General features: G+C 36.9%; 1 long non-coding RNA gene across 2 annotated transcripts in view; it reads right to left on the reverse strand.

Moving 5' to 3' along the window:
- Positions 1 to 2,060: 2,060 nt before the first annotated feature.
- Positions 2,061 to 18,009, reverse strand: part of LOC118519882 (uncharacterized) — a 59,024-nt gene continuing 43,075 nt past the window's right edge. Inside the window, exon 4 of one of the 2 annotated variants that reach the window (XR_004909381.2) lies at positions 2,061 to 2,160. This is a non-coding gene — a long non-coding RNA (uncharacterized LOC118519882). The remainder of the gene's footprint in view (positions 2,161 to 18,009) is intronic. The other variant, XR_013448544.1, reaches the window with a different exon arrangement.

The following is an 18,009-nucleotide window of genomic DNA, read 5'->3' on the forward strand; positions in this document are numbered from 1 at the left end:
TCCAGATTCCCACATGGTCAGCTCTCTCTTTACCTGCAAGTTTTTGCTCAGATGCCACTTTCTCAGTAAGCTCAAACCCGAGTGTCCTCTTTTAAATGACTGCTCTCACTTTCTACAATCCTGATTATTCTTTTCCTTCTCTACTTTGTTCCTCTTTCCATATCACCTAGCATATTCTAGCATACTATACAGTTTACTTATTTACTGTGTGTTGTTTATTGTCTGTCCTCCCTAGCTGGACTATAAATTCCCTAAGGGCAGGGATTTTTATCTGGTTTATGCAGAGATTTAGCCAAACTGCCTAGAAAAGTGACTAGCTTGGAGAGGCACTCAATCAATATTTGTTGAATAAATGAAACTTCTTTTCCTTCCCCTCTTTTCATATATGTTAGCCCCATCTCATCCTCCAAACTCAGTTTATGCTTCATTTTCTCAAGAAAACCTTCTCTGGCAAACTCATTCCACCCCTAATCCAAAACTATGGTCCCCTTGTACATTTTCTCCCTGTCACTAAGTACAAATTTATCAATGTTTATGTTTGTAAGTACTTGATTAATGTGTGTTTTTCCAGCAGAAGATAATGTATGTGAAGATGGGAACTGCTTTGCTTACTATTTTACCCGTAGGCCAAACACACATGATAGACCTTGAATGTGAATTGACAGTGAATGACTAGATACAGGAATAAATACCCCCTTCATTTCAGTCTGCAAGAAATGGGTAAGTGCTACATGAACTCCTCATATGGATACATTATTGTCACATGCCACTTTAATATACCTCACAGGTTTGCCTACTTATAATGGTTAATTTTACGTGTCAACTCAACTGGGCCACTGGGCGTCCAGATATTTGGTCAAACACTGCTCTGGGTATTTCTGGGAGAGTATCTTTGGATGAGATTAACGTTTAAATTGGTAAGCTGAGTAAAGCAGATTGCACTCCCTAATGTTGGGGGGCCTCATTCAGACCACTGAAGGCCGAAATAGAACAAACAGACTAACCATCCCACAAGTAAGAAAGAATTCCTCTTGCCTGACTGACTTTAAGCTGGGCCATTGTTTTTTTTCTGCTTTCAGACTGAACTGGAGCATTGGCTCTTCCTGGGTCTCAAGCCTGCTGGCCTTAGAACTGGAATGATAGCATTAGCTCTCCTGGTTCTCAGGCCTTTGGAAGACTATTACCACACTGTCAGTTCTACTGGGTCTCCAGGTTGTTGACTGCAGATCTTGGGACCTGTCAGCCTCCATAATACTGTGAGCCAATTTCTTACACTAAATCTCTTTTTCGTTCTGTTTCTCTGAGGAACCCTGACTAATACAACTATTTTATTTGGCTTGATACTCACCACAATCTTGGAGTACAAGTAGGACAGATGGTTTTATGTGAAATCACACATCTTCAATATGGCCAAACCAGAAATAGAACCCAAGTCTTCTGACTCTACAAAGTCCTGTTTTAGTGCGTTTTTGGTTTCAGGGTAACATACTACCTGCTAGCAAGATTCTTGGATGGACATTATAAAGGCCTTCTCCTTTTCAAATGTGCTTCTGCCTCAATATTTCCGTACAGTCAGATTCCAGAGACCTCCCAAACCACATCTATCAATTAAAAATGTATGTATATATGTATATAATTTGAATTTTGTGATACATAAAAATGCAAAATATTATTTCAATAGTCACTGCAGGAATGAGTGAGAAAAAGTAGTAATATATGTGTGACTGTATAGGTTAAATTTAACACTGAAAATGTGAAATGTATAGCAGATTTTAAAAGCAAATCTGTTAAACTCTCTCAATCACCTGTCAGACCACAAAAATGTCACCCCAGATAGCTGGTGAAACACTATTTATGGGAATGTCTGTGAGTGTTTCTAGAAGAGATTAGCATTTGGATTGGTAGACTTCTTTACAAAGATCACCTTAAACAATGTGGGTGGGCATTGCCCAGTCCATTAAGAGTCTGACTAGAACAAAAAGGTGAAGAAGGGTGAACTTTCCTTGTCTGAGCTTGGGTATCCATCTCCTCCTACCCTTAGTCATTGGCACTTGTACCTTTAGAGTTGGCAGGACTTATACCACCAGCTTTCCTGGGCTTCCAGCTTGTAGACAGCAAGTCATGAGACTTCTTGGCCTCCATAATCATAAGAGCCAATTCCTATAATAAACAAACAAACAAAAAATAAATCCTGTTTGTTCTGTTTCTCTGGAGAACCTTGACTTATATACTTAATCAATGTGCTCCCAAGAAAAAGCCACTTCTTTTGCTCCTATGGAAAAATACAATTCTCTTATATGAGTTATCATATACTATTGCAATGACTTCTTTACATGACCTTCTCTCCCCTAAACTGAGGGTTTGGTTTTGTTTTGTCTTGTTTTTTTTTTGAAGGCAGGGACAATCTCAAGCCCTGAATACAGTACCCACCAAATTCTAGTTGTTCTTTAGTCTCATGTACATCCACCAAATGCCCTGCCCTCCCTCTCCCCACCAAAGCACTATGCTTTCCTTTTCAAGGAGCATTCAGAGAAAATTAAAAAAAGAAGATATTCATCAGCCTGAACATTTTCTGACATCAAACTGACACCATTTTAACCAAAAATAACTAGATATTTGTCACTTTTTCTTGTTTCCTTGATGATGTTGAGGTGAAAGGGGCACAGTTCCTTAGACCTTGCCCCAGATAGCTGACAGGAGGAAATTGCCTACCAATCCACAACCACCCAAGTTTATGCTAAAAACTTCCACTTGTGCCGTTCAGGAAGAGAAGGTTTCTGATGAATTTCTGCTGCCCAATTCATACACAGAGAAATAAAGAACAGTTTATTTATAAAGAAATTTTTATTTATATAAATAAATAAATAAATAAATAAATAATTATTTATAAAGAAATAATTACAGCCAGTGTAATTAGCAAGCAGATCTTCCAGCAACAGGATTTACACCTGGACATAAACATGTTCATTGAGGTTAGGATGAAGATTTGCTAAGGCAAACGCTTTTTGAAAAATTGTAAAGCTAATGATCTTGCACTGACAGCATAACCTTGAGCTTATTGCCAAATAGAATGCCAAGTGTAAACACTTAATGGAAGAAAACAGGCGATGATAATGGTCCTTCTTGTGACCCCCATACCAGTGACTCTTTGAGTGCTTTAGAGGTCAGTAGAAACACTTTCTTATTTGCTGCTAATTTTTTATGCAGTTTTATGTATTTTATGATCTGACTTGATACGGATGAGAAGCACTTCATCAGTCAGTGCAAGATGCAATAATTGCTTCTCATCCTCCAATTTCTTATCCCCAGAAGTGGAAATAATCATCCCTTTGCTGCAATAGGGGCCAGTCAGTTATTATTTTGAAATATTGATGAGGGCCATAGGTAAAAATCATTAAGCCTTATTCTATGGATTAGGGACATTTATGGAATCTATCATGTATGAGGGTGGGGAACTAAAGCCATGTGAAGGTAGATGAACACATAATATACTACCCATCATCTGAGGTCCCAGTAACCAAACTTCTCTGTTAACTGGAAGAATGGCACTGTGAAAGAAACACAGGTTATAGAAAGGACTTGAGAATGAATTCTGTTCTCCAACCTCAAATAGACTAACCACTCTGAACTCCCATTTGCCTTATCTCAAAAAAAGGTGGATAATAATTTAGGGATTATAGGATTGTTATGAGCATAAAATGAATATATGTGAAACTGATTTGTACAGTGCCTGGAACAAAGAGGTCAATAAATGTTATGGAGTAAATGGGAAATAAGTAGCATCTATCCATGCTTTCAATTAAACAATATCCATATTATAATATTTTTCTTTCTTTCCTCTTTGCTTCCCCAACATCCAATTCCTTCCCCACATTGGGGGAACTCCCCATTTGCATATATGTGATGAAGTGCCCACTTTAATTATTACAGAAGCCAAAATGGGGAGATAAACTCTCTACTTACTTCCAGAAAATGAGTAACAGGCATATCGTTACATATTTCACTTATTTATCATATTTATTGTTACTGTCTGCATTTTCCCCAATACCATAAGCTTCATAAGGGAAAGCATTTTTATATTTTTTCATTAGTATATCCCCAGAACACTACTTATGATGCAAAAAGATGATTAATAAATGTATGCTAAATGAATTTGACATTGCTATTCAAAACATTGAGTCATGAACAAATAATGCAAAAATTAAGGAAGACTTAAAATTCACTCTAGCTGGTAGACAATAGCAATCCAGTGAAGGCACTCAGCAGAGATAATGTCAGCAGAGCCACTGAGCACTAGCAGAAGAAGCATCATGCCAGAATCTTCTGGACTTTTAGCCTCCAGAGCCCTCTTGGTTCCTGCCTGCTTTCCAAGAATACTTTTGCAGACTCCCCCCTAATCTTGTGAGCTACTCAATAGCCTTTCTATAAATTCATTTATTGCTTAAAACAGGTCTGAATTCAGCTATCACATAGACATCACTATTGAATACCTGTGAACAATGCCTAGAATCAGAGATAATTCTTCACTTTAACAAGGTGACATTGGAGAAGACAAACATTTTTTTAGACCATAAAAAGCACTAAGGAAAAAATTATTTAAACATCTACTTTTTATTTTTTTTTTTTTTTTTTTTTTAGAAGAGAATGAGAGACAGAGAGCATGAGAGGGAGGAGGGTCAGAGGGAGAAGCAGACTCCCCGCTGAGCAGGGAGCCCGATGCGGGACTCGATCCCGGGACTCCAGGATCATGACCTGAGCCGAAGGCAGCCGCTTAACCAACTGAGCCACCCAGGCGCCCCTAAACATCTACTTTTTAAAATATAATTTTAACAAAATGAAAAACCAAGCTATGATGGGAGAAAATACTTGCAATTTCTAACAAATTATTTCTATCCAGAATATATAAACATGTATCAAAATAAATGCACATAAATATAATGAATATATGAAAGACTCTTACAACTCGATGATAAAGAAACAAGCAAGCCATTTTTTTTAAATGAGCAAAAGACTTGAACAGCACTTTGCAAAAGAAAATAAAAGAATAGCAATAAGTACATGAAAAGATACTCACCATTAGTCATCAGGGAAATGCAAAATAAACTCTTATATGTTGCTGGTGAGAGTATAAATTATACAACCACTTTCAAAAATGTTATCAATTTTTACAAAGATAAACAGTACTTATTATAAAACCCACCTCTTCTCTTAGATATTTACACACTATAAGTAAAAGCATATGTCTGCAAAATAATACACATAAATGTTCACTGCAGCTATATTCAAAGTAGCCCAAACTGGAAACAACCAAATTATCTATCAATGGGAGAATGGATAAACAAATTGTAGTATATTTCATCAAATAATAAATAAAAAAGCAATTAAAAAGAAGAAACTACTGATACACGAAACATGGATGAATTTCCAACATTTTGCTGAGTCAAGTAAATCAAACTCAAGAATTTGTACTATATTTATTCTAGCCTAGAATTGGCAAAATAAGCTCTAGGGATGGAGGCCAGATTAGTCATTGCCTGATGCGGAAATTGGTGGGGCGAGGGGGACTGACTGCAAAGGGCACAGCAGAAATCTCCATGATGATGGAAATAGTCTCTATCTTGATTGGATTAGTGGTGAGATGGGGTATACATTTGTCAAACTCCTCACACTGCAAGCTTATAGTGCATGTATTTTATGAAATGTAAATTATACCTCAATAAGGAACAGATGATTGATAATTTGAATACACAAAGCATGAGCTGCCATAACAATGATAGAAAGTTAAACAGAAATAAAGGAAGGGAAAATTATTTGCACTTGGAGAAGTTAAAAAAAGCCTCATGGAAGACATAGGGTTTGAGTGGAGGTTTGGGGTCTGGATGGCATTTCAACAGAGGAAGATAGAGGAAGGAGCACAGAGTATATACAGCTGGTGGCAAAGAATGAGATGTGGCTGGAGTGCATGTTGCATTCATTCATTAATTTAGCATTTTTTGAATTATTCTGATGGTCTGCTAGAACTAGACACTACCTTCGTACACAAAATAAAGTCTCTACTTTTATCAAGCTTACACTTTAATATGGAGAGACATATGAAAAACAAATATATTTATTATATGTCAGTTGTGCAATATAAAGCTGGGTAAAGTGGAGAGCGAGTCCAGGAATGGGGGATGGGATAGCTCTGTCAGATAAGATAATCAGCAAAGGTCTCTCTGAAAGGGTGACATTTGAGCAGAATCATGAATAAAGAGCACTGTAGATATCTGGAGAAATCACATTGTAGTATATTTCATCAAATAATAAATAAAAAAGCAATTAAAAAGAAGAAACTACTGATACACGAAAGAACAGTTAATGCAAAGGCCTTAACCACCGAGCCTGACTGGTTGTTGGTTCATAACCCTCTCAGGAACTTTCCTGGTATAATCTAAAATGAGCCCTCTGACATGGAGGGGAGGGAGGGACCTAAGAAAGAGACAGGTCACTCCAGGTTGGTAGGTGGAAGTTTTAATAAGCAAAGGTAACTTACATACGAGGCTTATCTTCGGTGGCAACAAGGCAAGTGAATCCCCTCACCCACCTGCCACATCTTAAAAGTTTATAAAGAGGCCTTAACTGTGAGGGTGTTTTCAATACGATATCACTATCTCAAGGCTATGTCCTCGAAGCAGAATCTGGGAGCAGGAAAGGAAAGCAAGAACCCACATTCCAAGGACAGGGGAGGAAGTGGGGAGACTGGGTCCAGCTCATGGATCAATTGGCTGTCACATCTTTTCAATGACCTCCCACAACACTGGCATATTTGAGAGCCTGCCAGGAGCAAGGAAAGATGAGATGGAGTGGCTCCAGTGCAGCAACAAGAGGGAGCATGCCAAGAAATCTGGAAAATAATAGCGATTATAGGGGAGGGGCAGAATTATAGGGCTTCTCATTAGTGCATAATACGAACCAGCTGGGGATCTCATTGAACTTTAATTTTTGACTCAATAGGTCTGGGGATAGGGCCTGAGATTTTGCATTTCTTACAAGCTCACAGGTAATACAATGCTTGCTGGTCCACAGATCACTTTTTAAGTAGCGTGTAGGACATCAGAGAATACTTCAAGAAGTAGCATCATCTGCTGGCTGTATCTAGGGGATCAAAGGCAGAGCCAAGGAAAACAGAAGGCTATTGAAATACATTCAAGAGATCATGATGATTTGGACTAGGATGGCTATGGAGGAGGTTACCAGAATGACTGAATTTTTTATATATCTTAAAAATGAAGCCGAAAGGACTTTTGCGACAAACTAAATTTGTCGTGTGGGAGTAAGAGAGAGGTCAAAGAAGACTCCAAGGATTTGGTCCTAGCACATGAAGTATTATATGAATCTATAGTTCAGGGAAAAGGGCCGAAGTTGAGATATAAATTCAGAGGCAGCAAGGATAGAACTGACACTTCATGCCACAAGAGGAGGTGAGGTAACGGAGTGTAGAGAGATATTCTAGCCCTGAGCAGGATGTACTCTGAAATTTAGAAGTCAGGAGATAAAATAGAACAAATAAAGAAGACAGTGATGTGACCAGTGAGGATGAGAGTCAAGAGTGGCATTCCAGAAGCCAAATCATGATAGTTTTTCAAGGAAAAAGCGTTGTTTGTGGAATCTACCAAGTGGTTGAGTAAGGTGGAGACTGAGAATGGTCCCTGGATTTAGCAAGGTAGGGGCCACAGGTGACCTTGACAAGAGTTTTTTTCCTGGAATGAATATGAAAGCATGATTAAAGTGAGTTTTAAAATGAATGAGAGAAGAAGAAGTGGAAATAGTGAGTTTCCTATAGAAACTCCACTCTTTAGTGGAGCTCTGGTATAAGGGAGAACAGAAAAATAAAACATGGCTGGAATGGAAAGGAGGGTCACAGGAAGAACTTTTTATGGTGGGAATTACTATTGCATGCTATATGTCAATAGGAATAATTTAGCAGAGAGAAAGATAATGGATAATTGCTGAGTTAGGTCCTTGAAGAGGTGAGAGAGTGGATTATTCAGAACACAAGTGGAGAGTGGCCTCAGAGTCCCAGTAACAGCTGGGAGGGCTGAGTATATGGCTTTAGCTCTAGTTGAAGTAGGAAGATAGGGTGTGAGCCTGTGGATGTTCTCATTGGTTCAATGTTTTCAATAAAAGAAAAAGTAAGGCCATCAGCTAAGAGAAGAAAAGGTACTAGAGGTCTGAGGAGAGAGGATAAGTTGTGACATAATCATCTCAGAGGATGGGAGAAAGGATGTACCGGGGAAATGTTACCAGAAGGGCAGGCAACACAGAGATTAGTTTTGAATTTCAAGGGAGAAAAGTCTACATGGTCTTGTCTTTTTTCCAGCCAGGAACATAAACTCTACAAGTGTAGACTGAGAACAGGCAGAGAGTTGGAGTGAGACAGGTCCTGCCAGAGAGATACAATTCAGGGAGAGAAAGGCACCAGAGAGAAGAGTATATGAAAAGAAAAATCAAAGTGATGGGACATGGAATCTAATCATGTAAGAAGGAAAGAGAAAACAAAAAACTGAGTGATCATGTAAAAGTGATCATTTGATTGCACATCTCTGTGAATAGAGTCACAGAGGTTTTGACATTTAGATAATAGAGCAAGGTGACTGAGGAGACTGTAATCAGAGAGAAGAAGGGTTGAAACTCATATAATGAAGGTTGTGCAGTTATCACATTAACATGTCCTAGGATTTTCTATGAGAGGGTGTGGCTTATGTTCTGATGAAGATGCAACTATTGCACAAGAGAAGGTTAAGGAACTGAGAGGCCAAGTTATTGGAGGGATCATCTATATGAACTCTGAAGTCACCAAGACTTAGGACTAGCTGGAGAAAACTCTTCTGTTTGGTTGAGAATTTCCCAGTTTTAGCAGTGAAAGTCTTGTGTCCCAGCAAGCTTCTCAGCTGCAGACAAATAGGGATAGTTTTCCTGAAACTGTCCTCCAGGCTTGGGCAAACCAGGACAAGTGGTAATCATATATATGGCAAACGTATCACTGGAAATAATACAGGGAGCCACATGTGAAAAACTTGAAAATACAAGGAAGAATGGGGTATAGAAGACTCCCAAAAAAGGAATGCTGCTCTAAGTCATCCAGGGCTGTACAGATGTGCAGAAGAAGAACTGGTTTAGAAACAGCAGTAAAGAGCAAGAAGGACACTTAACCTTTCCCTAGTCTGAGAACACTTCACAGGAAGTGGTAACTTAAAGGGAAACCTAAGTTCAGTCAGAGCATGAAGGTCAAGAGAATATTCAGAGATGAGGATGAACACGGAAGGTGTTGGTAATTTGATGAGGATTGACCATGAGCATGAAGTAGGATAATATAAGATAGGACTAGAAATGTGGATAAAGACAATCAAGGAGAACCAAAAATTAAGGAGGGTTTTAAAGAACTGTAAGGGAATACTAAATAAAATTCAAAATCAATCCCCTAAAAAAAGTTAAAAAAAATTAAAGGATCAATTATTATGGAGGATTTTGGAAAATAATTGAAGAGGTGCCATTTAAAAATGACCACAGAAAGGAGATTATTTCACAGTTGAGTACATTCTTAATTTAAAGAAATAGGTACTATTTCTTAAACTATTGCCATCTTTAGGGGAAAAAATGGAAAGCTAATTTCCCTTACTATTAAACTGATAAAAACAGCCCAAAAAATTTAAACTAATATTATGGCTATAGACATATAGGAATTAATCAATTAATTTTCTTTCCTTCTAAGGGAGTCATGTGTTTGGGAGGTAGTACTACAAAATTTGTTTATTTTCAAACATGTTTATGATGAAAGGGGTGAGTAAGTAAATAATTCAACATGAAATAGTGTGTGTGCATTCCAGGTACATGACATTACACTTTAATACATACTGGCAGGACACTTGCCTCACTTGTTCATTTTGGTCTATCTCTTCCTTCTATTTCTCAAAATGAATTTAAGGTTTTCTTATGTTTAGGCATTCAAGACCATACATTCTCTGAATATAAGTTAATACCCTTAAGTTTCAGTGTGATGTGTTCTCCTATTCTTGTTTTCTATATAGTATATCCATAAATGACTTTTATTTTCTCCAAGGGTTATTTAGGAGGAGGTTTTTTTACTATTTTTTTTTTTTTTTTTTTAGCACATACCCTCCCCAGTGTCCATCATCTAGCCACCCCATCCCTCCCACTCCCCTCCACTCCAGCAACCCTCAGTTTATTTCCTAAGATTAAGAGTCTCTTATGGTTTGTCTCCCCCTAGAAGGATGTTTCTTAATATCCAGAGAGATAAGTTGTTTTTCAGCTCTCTTTTTTTTTTATTCTGAATAAAAAAAAGTAAAAAAAAAAAGAAAAAAGGCAACCTAAAAGTGTGGTAGTCTTTTGAAATTTTTAAGGTTTTGTATGTTCGTGCATGTGTCTATGTGTTTGTGCCCTGTGGTAGCACATGGCTGATTTTGTAAATATTCCAATATATATAACAAAACACAAATATGCTCTCTCAAAGGCATAATCTCTGCTGATTGAATTATTCTAAACACAATTCCTACTTAGTTTTGGTTTATGATATTTGTCTAGTTCTCAAAGAGCTATATTAAAATTTCCCATTATAGCTATATTTTTATCATATTTTCTTTGAACTTCTAATAAAGGTTTTTTTTTTTTTTAATTTGGTTGCCATACCATTTGTTGCGTATAATATACTGTTTTATCTTTATGAATTCTACTGTACTTACAATATCTTTCCTGTTTAGGGCTTTTAGCCTTAAAATCTCCCTTACTGATTTGATATTGCCAGTGTTAACTCTCCTTATATTCTTCCATTTTTCATATTTTATCACTTTGTGTTCAATGTATTTCCTATAAGCAGTATATACCTAGGTGTATTTTTTAACCCAGGTGATGATTTCTGTTTTCAAATAGAATAGATCAGCCTAGTCCCATACAATGTTATCAATAGCAGCATGGTCTCCTTTCAAGGGCAGCTGTCTGGAGTGGAGTGAGGCAGAATCTAGAGTATTAGTGTCCTAATACTGCTGTAAGAAATTACCACAAACTTGATGACTTGAAACAACACATATTTATTATCTTATCCCCTATTTTTATTCATTTAGATTTAACTATGCAAGATGCAGAACTATTTGCTTATAACCAATGGCTCCCCTTTTACACTTCTCCTACCTTGAAATTCCTATTCTGATTCATTTATTATGTCTATTCTTGAGTGTTCTTCTTCCCCAACAGAGTAGTAACATGGCATAGTCTTGGAATTTACCATCAAATATCTTTCATCCTAACCAGGGGAGAATATCATGACCAGATAAGGGATTCCTAGGTTGGAGTCCTTTCTTCTCATCAGTCTGTAGGTTTCATTCTAGTATGTCTAATTTTATTGCTGCTACTGAGAAGTCTGATACAAAGCTGTTTATCCTTTGTAAGCAATTTTCATTCTTATTGGAAACTTAAGAGTTTTCCTCTTAGTCTCAGAGTTCAGAAATTTTACCAAGATATGTGTAGGAATTTGTGATCTTTTATTTTCAGTCATTCCTTTCTGGATCTCAACAAGCCTCTCTAGTCTGCAAATTCAAGTAATTCTTTAACTCGGGTAAATTTTCTTCTCCTTTTCCTTTCCTAAATTATAGTCTCTTGTCCATATATTCCTTTCAGCTCTTCTGGTATTGCCATTACGTGTAAGTTAGGCCTATTAGCTCTATCTCCAACTTTTTCATGCATTCCCGATTTTTTTTAATGCATTTGTATTTTTCCTCTGTATTTTGAAATATTTCTTCGCTAATCTTTTGACCTTCCATTTTGGGTTTCAATAGTGACCATTCTTTTCTTTAATTCATTTGGTAAATATTTTAAGTTGAAAGTCAGCCCTTTGAGGGACTCAATTAAATGTCCTTAAGGATACTTAGTGTTCCTTAGAGGTGCTTCCATATTTTGCTGTGCACACATAGATATATTTACCATGGGGTTCAGGGGGAGCTTCTGGTACTCCTTGAGCTGCAGCATTCTCTCCCGGTATGCTGGTGAGAGTATAGCAGTTTCGTTGCTATGGGCTAATACGGAAAGTTGTCAGCTCCCTGTTGGGGCCAGGGAAAACACTCTGCTCCATTGTGTGTGAAGGTGTGAAGTTTACTAGTTTCAAGCTTCAGAGGTAGAGAGAGCTCAGCCTACAATGGAACTCCCAGGGAATGCCTCTGAAAACAAGGATCTCATCATCACAAGAACAATCAAGCAGAATGGTACCACTGTTGTTTTATTTTGTTTTATTTTTGAGTCTATGAATCTCTGTGGGACAAACTCAATCCAGAATCCCTATTTTCTCTCTCTAAAATGGAAACAAGATTCCTGAGAGAAGGAAAATTATGTATGTGAAATGCAAAAATAAAGTTAAATGCCATATAAAAAATATTGATAGATGAATATATTTCCATATCTTCCTCTTCTTCACAGATTAAAACTTAAACATCTAATGATCTTCTAGTTTGAGCCAGACAACATTATGAACTTTCATATATATTAATTTATTTTCATAAAAAGACCCATGAGTAGGTATTGTTCTTTAGGGATAAAAATGTTGCTCAGAGAGATGAATAAGATTTACAAAATCCCCCAAAGTTGTAGAACCAGAATTCAAACTCGTATCTTTTGATTCCAGGTCCAATGTGGTTTCCAATGTTCCACAGAATTTCCCTTACAATGTAGCATTATGTCCTCAGGCTTTATGGAATGTCAATTCAAGAGCTGTCCATTCTAACAGCATTTACATATCTTTTGCAAATCAAATCATCTCTTATTTAATGACTCATGCAATAAATTCATTCTTGAATTTAGTTTATGGAAAAAGTTTCTCTATTGACAAATTTAAATGTTTTTTTTTTCTGTCAGAAAGTCAATGCTTCATAACTCTCACCTCTCTTTTCTTTACAGGAAATTTAATTCACCAAATTTAAGAACTAATCATGGTAATCAAATTATCCTGAGTACCTAATAACACTGGATCCCTTTATGCCCTAAATTTAAAGGGTCGTCTTCTCTTTATAAATTTTTTTTTCTTGAAAGCATCATTTTGAATGATAAATAATTTAGAATGAATAAATACAGCAAGTCCAAAATAAATAAAAATGAGTTTCAACTTTCTGCAATTTTGACAGTTATTTTAAGGTGTTCTAAGTCCAAAGAGTTAGAGAATAGCTGGGTTAGCCAAATAACTTATTGGGCAATTTGCGACATAGATAAGGAGTAAGACAAAGAGATAGCTAAACTGCTGTCCTTAAGAAATTAAGGAAAATTTGGACTTTGAGGGAAGATGGAAGAGTAGGAAGATCCTAAGTTCACCTCCTCCCACAGATACTAGATAACGCCCACATCAGTGTAAGTAAACCACAAAATGACCCAAAGCCTTGCAGAACTGACTCTCACAGCTAAATGTAGAGAAAAGGCCACATCAAAGAGTGTAGGAAGGGTAGAGACAGGGTCAGGAACTAAAGGGACTTGTGGGACTGTCCAGAGGAGGGAGGGATGCTGCAGGCACAGAGAAGGAAGAAAGAGATCCTCACATCAGAAACCCCAGGCATGGGAACCTGCATGGAGAAGATGAATCCCCATAACATTTGATTTTAAAAAACAGGGGCTTAATTTTATGACTTCTTACAATCAGCAGGGCTTAACAATTGGAACTTTAAAAATCACCAGGCTGGGGCTCTGAGAGATCCAGGAGAATGATAGGAAACTAAGTCTCCACCTTTAAAAGGAAATCTTCTGAATTCATTCTACAAGGCCAGTGTTACCCTGATACCAAAACCAAATTTATTACTACAAAAATAAAGAGAACTACAGGCCAATATCTCTCATGAACATAGATATAAAAATCCTCAAGAAAATATTAGCAAACTGAATCCAACAACACATTAAAAAAAATCATTCACCATGATCAAGTGGGATTTATATTCCAGAAATGGAAGTGTGGTTCAGTATTCACAAATCAATCAACATGATACATGACATCAGTAAGAGAAAGGATAAAAACCATATGATTATTTCAATAGATGCAGAAAAAGTATTTAACAAAGTACAATATTCATTCATGATAAAAGGATAAAAATCCTCAACAAAGTAGGTTTAGAGGGAACATACCTCAACAAAATAAAGGCCATATATGAAAAACCCAGAGCTAACTCTGAAAAACAAACTGAGGGTTCTAGAGGGGAGGGGGGTGGGAGGATGGGTTAGCCTGGTGATGGGTATTAAAGAGGGCACGTTCTGCATGGAGCACTGGGTGTTATATGCAAACAATGAATCATGGAATACTACATCAAAAACTAATGATGTAATGTATGGTGATTAACATAACATAATAAAAAAAAGAAAAAGAAAAACCCACAGCTAACATCATACTTAATGGTGAAAAACAGAGCTTTTCCCCTAAGATCAAAAATAAGACAAGGATGTCCACTCTTAGCACTTTTATTTAACATAGAACTGGAAGTCCTACCTACAGCAATCAGACAATAAAAAGAAATAACAGGCATTCAAATTAGTAAGAAAAAAATTCAACTTTCACTATTTGCGGATGACATGATACTATATACAGAAAACCCTAAAAACTCCACAAAAAATCTACTAGTGCTGATAAATCAATTTGGTAAGGTTGCAGGATACAAAATCAATATACAGAAATCTGTTGCATTTTTATACACTAATAATGAAGTACAGAAATAGAAATTAAGAAAACAATCCCATTTACTATTGCACCAAAAGTAATAAAATACCTAGAAATAAACTTAAGCAAAGAAGTGAAAGACGTGTACTCCGAAAACTATATAGCACTGATAAAAGAAATTGAAGATGACACAAAGAAATGGAAAGACATTCCTTGCTCATGGATTGGGAGAACAAATATTGTTAACATGTCCATACTGCCCAAGCAATCTACAGATCTAATGCAATCCCTATCAAAATACTAACAGCATTTTTCATAGAACTAAAACAAATGATCCTAGAATTTGTATGTAACCACAAAAGACCCCAAATAGCCAAAACAATCTTAAAAAAGAAGAACAAAACTGGAAGTATTACAATCCCAGATATGAAAATATACTACAAAGCTATAGTAATCAAAATAGTATGGTATGGGCACAAAATTAGACATATAGATCAAGGGAACAGAACAGATAGCCCAGAAATAAACCTGAGTTTGTGTGGTCAATTAATCTTCGACAAAGGAGGCAAGAATATGCAATGGGGGAAAAGAGAGTCTTTTCAACAAATGGTGTTGGGAAAACTGGACAGCTACATGCAAAAGAATGAAATGGGACCAACTTCTCCCACTATACACAAAAATAAAGGCAACATGGATTAAAGACCTAAATGTGAGACCTGAAACCATAAAAATCCTAGAAGAGAGCATAGGCAGTAATTTCTCTAACATCAGCCATAGCAACATTTTTCTAGATATGTCTCCTGAGGCAAGGGAAACAAAAGCAAAAATAAACTATTGGGACTACATCAAAATAAAAAGCTGCACAACAAAGGAAACAATCAACAATACTAAAAGACAACCTACTGAATGTGAGAAGATGTTTGCAAATGACATATCTAATAAATGGTTAATATCCAAAACATATAAAGAACTTATACAACAACACCAAAAAACAAATAATCCAATAAAAAATGAACAGAAAACATGAACAGACATTTCTCAAAAGAAGACATACACATGGTTAACAGACACATGAAAAGATGCTCAACATCACTCCTCATCAGGGAAACGCAAATCAAAACCACAATGAAATAACACCTCACACCTGTCAGAATGGCTAAATTCAAAAACTCAAGAAAAAACAAGGGTTGGTGAGGATGTGGAGAAAAAGGAACCCTCATGCATTGTTGGTGGGAATGCAAACTGCTCCAGCCACTGTGGAAGACAGTATAGAGGTTCCTCAAAAAATTAGAAATAGAACTACCCTATGATCCAGGAATCGTAATATTGGGTATTTACCCAAAGAATATGAAAACACTAATTTGAAAAGATATATGCACCCTTACATTTATTGCAGCATTATTTACCACAGCCAAACTACAGAAGTAGCCCAAATGTCCATCAATAGATGAATGAATAAAGAAGAGGCTATATACATACTATATATATATATGTATACATATATATATACTATATATATATGTATACATACTATATATACATACATACATATATATATATATAATTCAGCCATAAAAAAGAATAAAATCTTGTCATTTGCAACAACATGGATGGATCTAGATAGTATAATGCTAACTGAAATAAGTAAGTCAGAGAAAGATAAATACCACATGATTTCACTCATGTAGAATTTAAGAAATAAAACAATTAACAAAGGAAAAAAGAGATAAACCAAAAAACAGACTATAGAACAAACTGATGGTTACCAGAGGGGAACTGGGGTGGGGGATGCATGAAATAGGTAAAGGGGATTAAGAGTACACTTGTCATGATGAGCACTGAGTAATATATAGAACTGTTGAATCACTATATTGTACACCTGAAACTAACTGAACATTGTATGTTAACTATACTGGAATTAAAATTTAACAAAAAGGAAATCAAGGAAAATTTAGAAGGACTGGAAGAAAGTAATTTGGAGAAAAGAGACAAGGGAGAGACTGAATGAGAGAGAAATGAGTATGACAAACCCTGGGAGTGTACTCCTTAGGTAGAAGAGACGACCAGTGAAGATCCCTTAGGAAACCTCACACACATGTCCAGTCTAATAACCCTTGATGCAGAGCTTAGGAACTAACACCGGGTGTGCACTCTCCAGTGGACCTCCTTTAACTCTCCCTCAGCTACTGTCCCTAGACTTATATACCCTTGGCTCTTTTACTACTGAAATCATATCAAGACAGCTATAGCCCACCTACCATCCACAGCATCTACCCAGCATATGGAAACTCATGCCTCCTTGCCTCTGCTCCCTCTCTTGCCTTCTCTTTTCTCCCTGCAAATATAGGTTGTTCCATCTTCCAGCTTACCCTGACCTTTTCCAAACATAAAGCAAGTAGCACATTAACATATACCTCCACCCTTAGATGATGGTTTGTTCAGCTCCCCCAAGAACTCTCTTATGGAATTTTGTTGGGCCTCAAGACCCACAATTCTGCAGTTCTGACAATTTCCGTCTAGGGAATAAAATGCCTCTCTGTATACAGTCCCAAGTTTAACTGAAAACTTGTCTAGGGCCCCTTTCTTTTGCTTCAAGTAAAGGGCAGGAGTGGTCCATAGGGAAGGAAGGAGAAGATCCAATCATTCCCTCTGTAAGTCTATAACTAATTCTTCAATTCTTGCTTCAAATAGGCTGGAATGTTTGATAAGGATTCATGGTCACAGAGTAGTTCTCTTCCCTTTAAGTATATTCAGCACGGATGTCTCAGCACCTCTCATTAGACTTTGGGGAAAACGATCACCCATTGTTTTCAGAAGCCCCAGTTGTCAAACTGTTTCCTTGAGAATAGACTATGAGGCTCTGAGATTTGCATAGAGGAGGGGTATTGTAGAGTGTACTACAGATCTACACCTGTGAGGGTTGAGTGAAGCTAGACTGGACACAGGGAGATGTTAAACTGTGAAAAAGCTGCAACAAAACTCTCACCCAACCCTAAAGGGAGCTCTGGGAGGGCCCTTCAGAGTTGCCCCAGACTGGAAGAAGGACTTGAACCCTGTAGGAAAGTGACACAGTTTTGGGGAAGGAGGGGAAGAAGTGATGGAAGGATGAGTTACTAATCAATTCAATAAAGAAAGTCATGATCTTTTTGCCCATTTATCCTTGACTCACCTTTTTCGATGACAATTTGCCATGTCATTCCACACAATTTTATTGCAGAAAACAAAAAATTTATTTTCCTAAGTGAATGCCACACTGATTTCCTTAAAACTTAGAATCACAAATGGAAAAGTGGTCAAAGGTGACATCAAAGTCAGAAGAGACCATTAGTCAATGACCA

Source organism: Halichoerus grypus, chromosome 6 (assembly GCF_964656455.1).
Source record: "Halichoerus grypus chromosome 6, mHalGry1.hap1.1, whole genome shotgun sequence".
NCBI lineage: Eukaryota > Metazoa > Chordata > Mammalia > Carnivora > Phocidae > Halichoerus > Halichoerus grypus.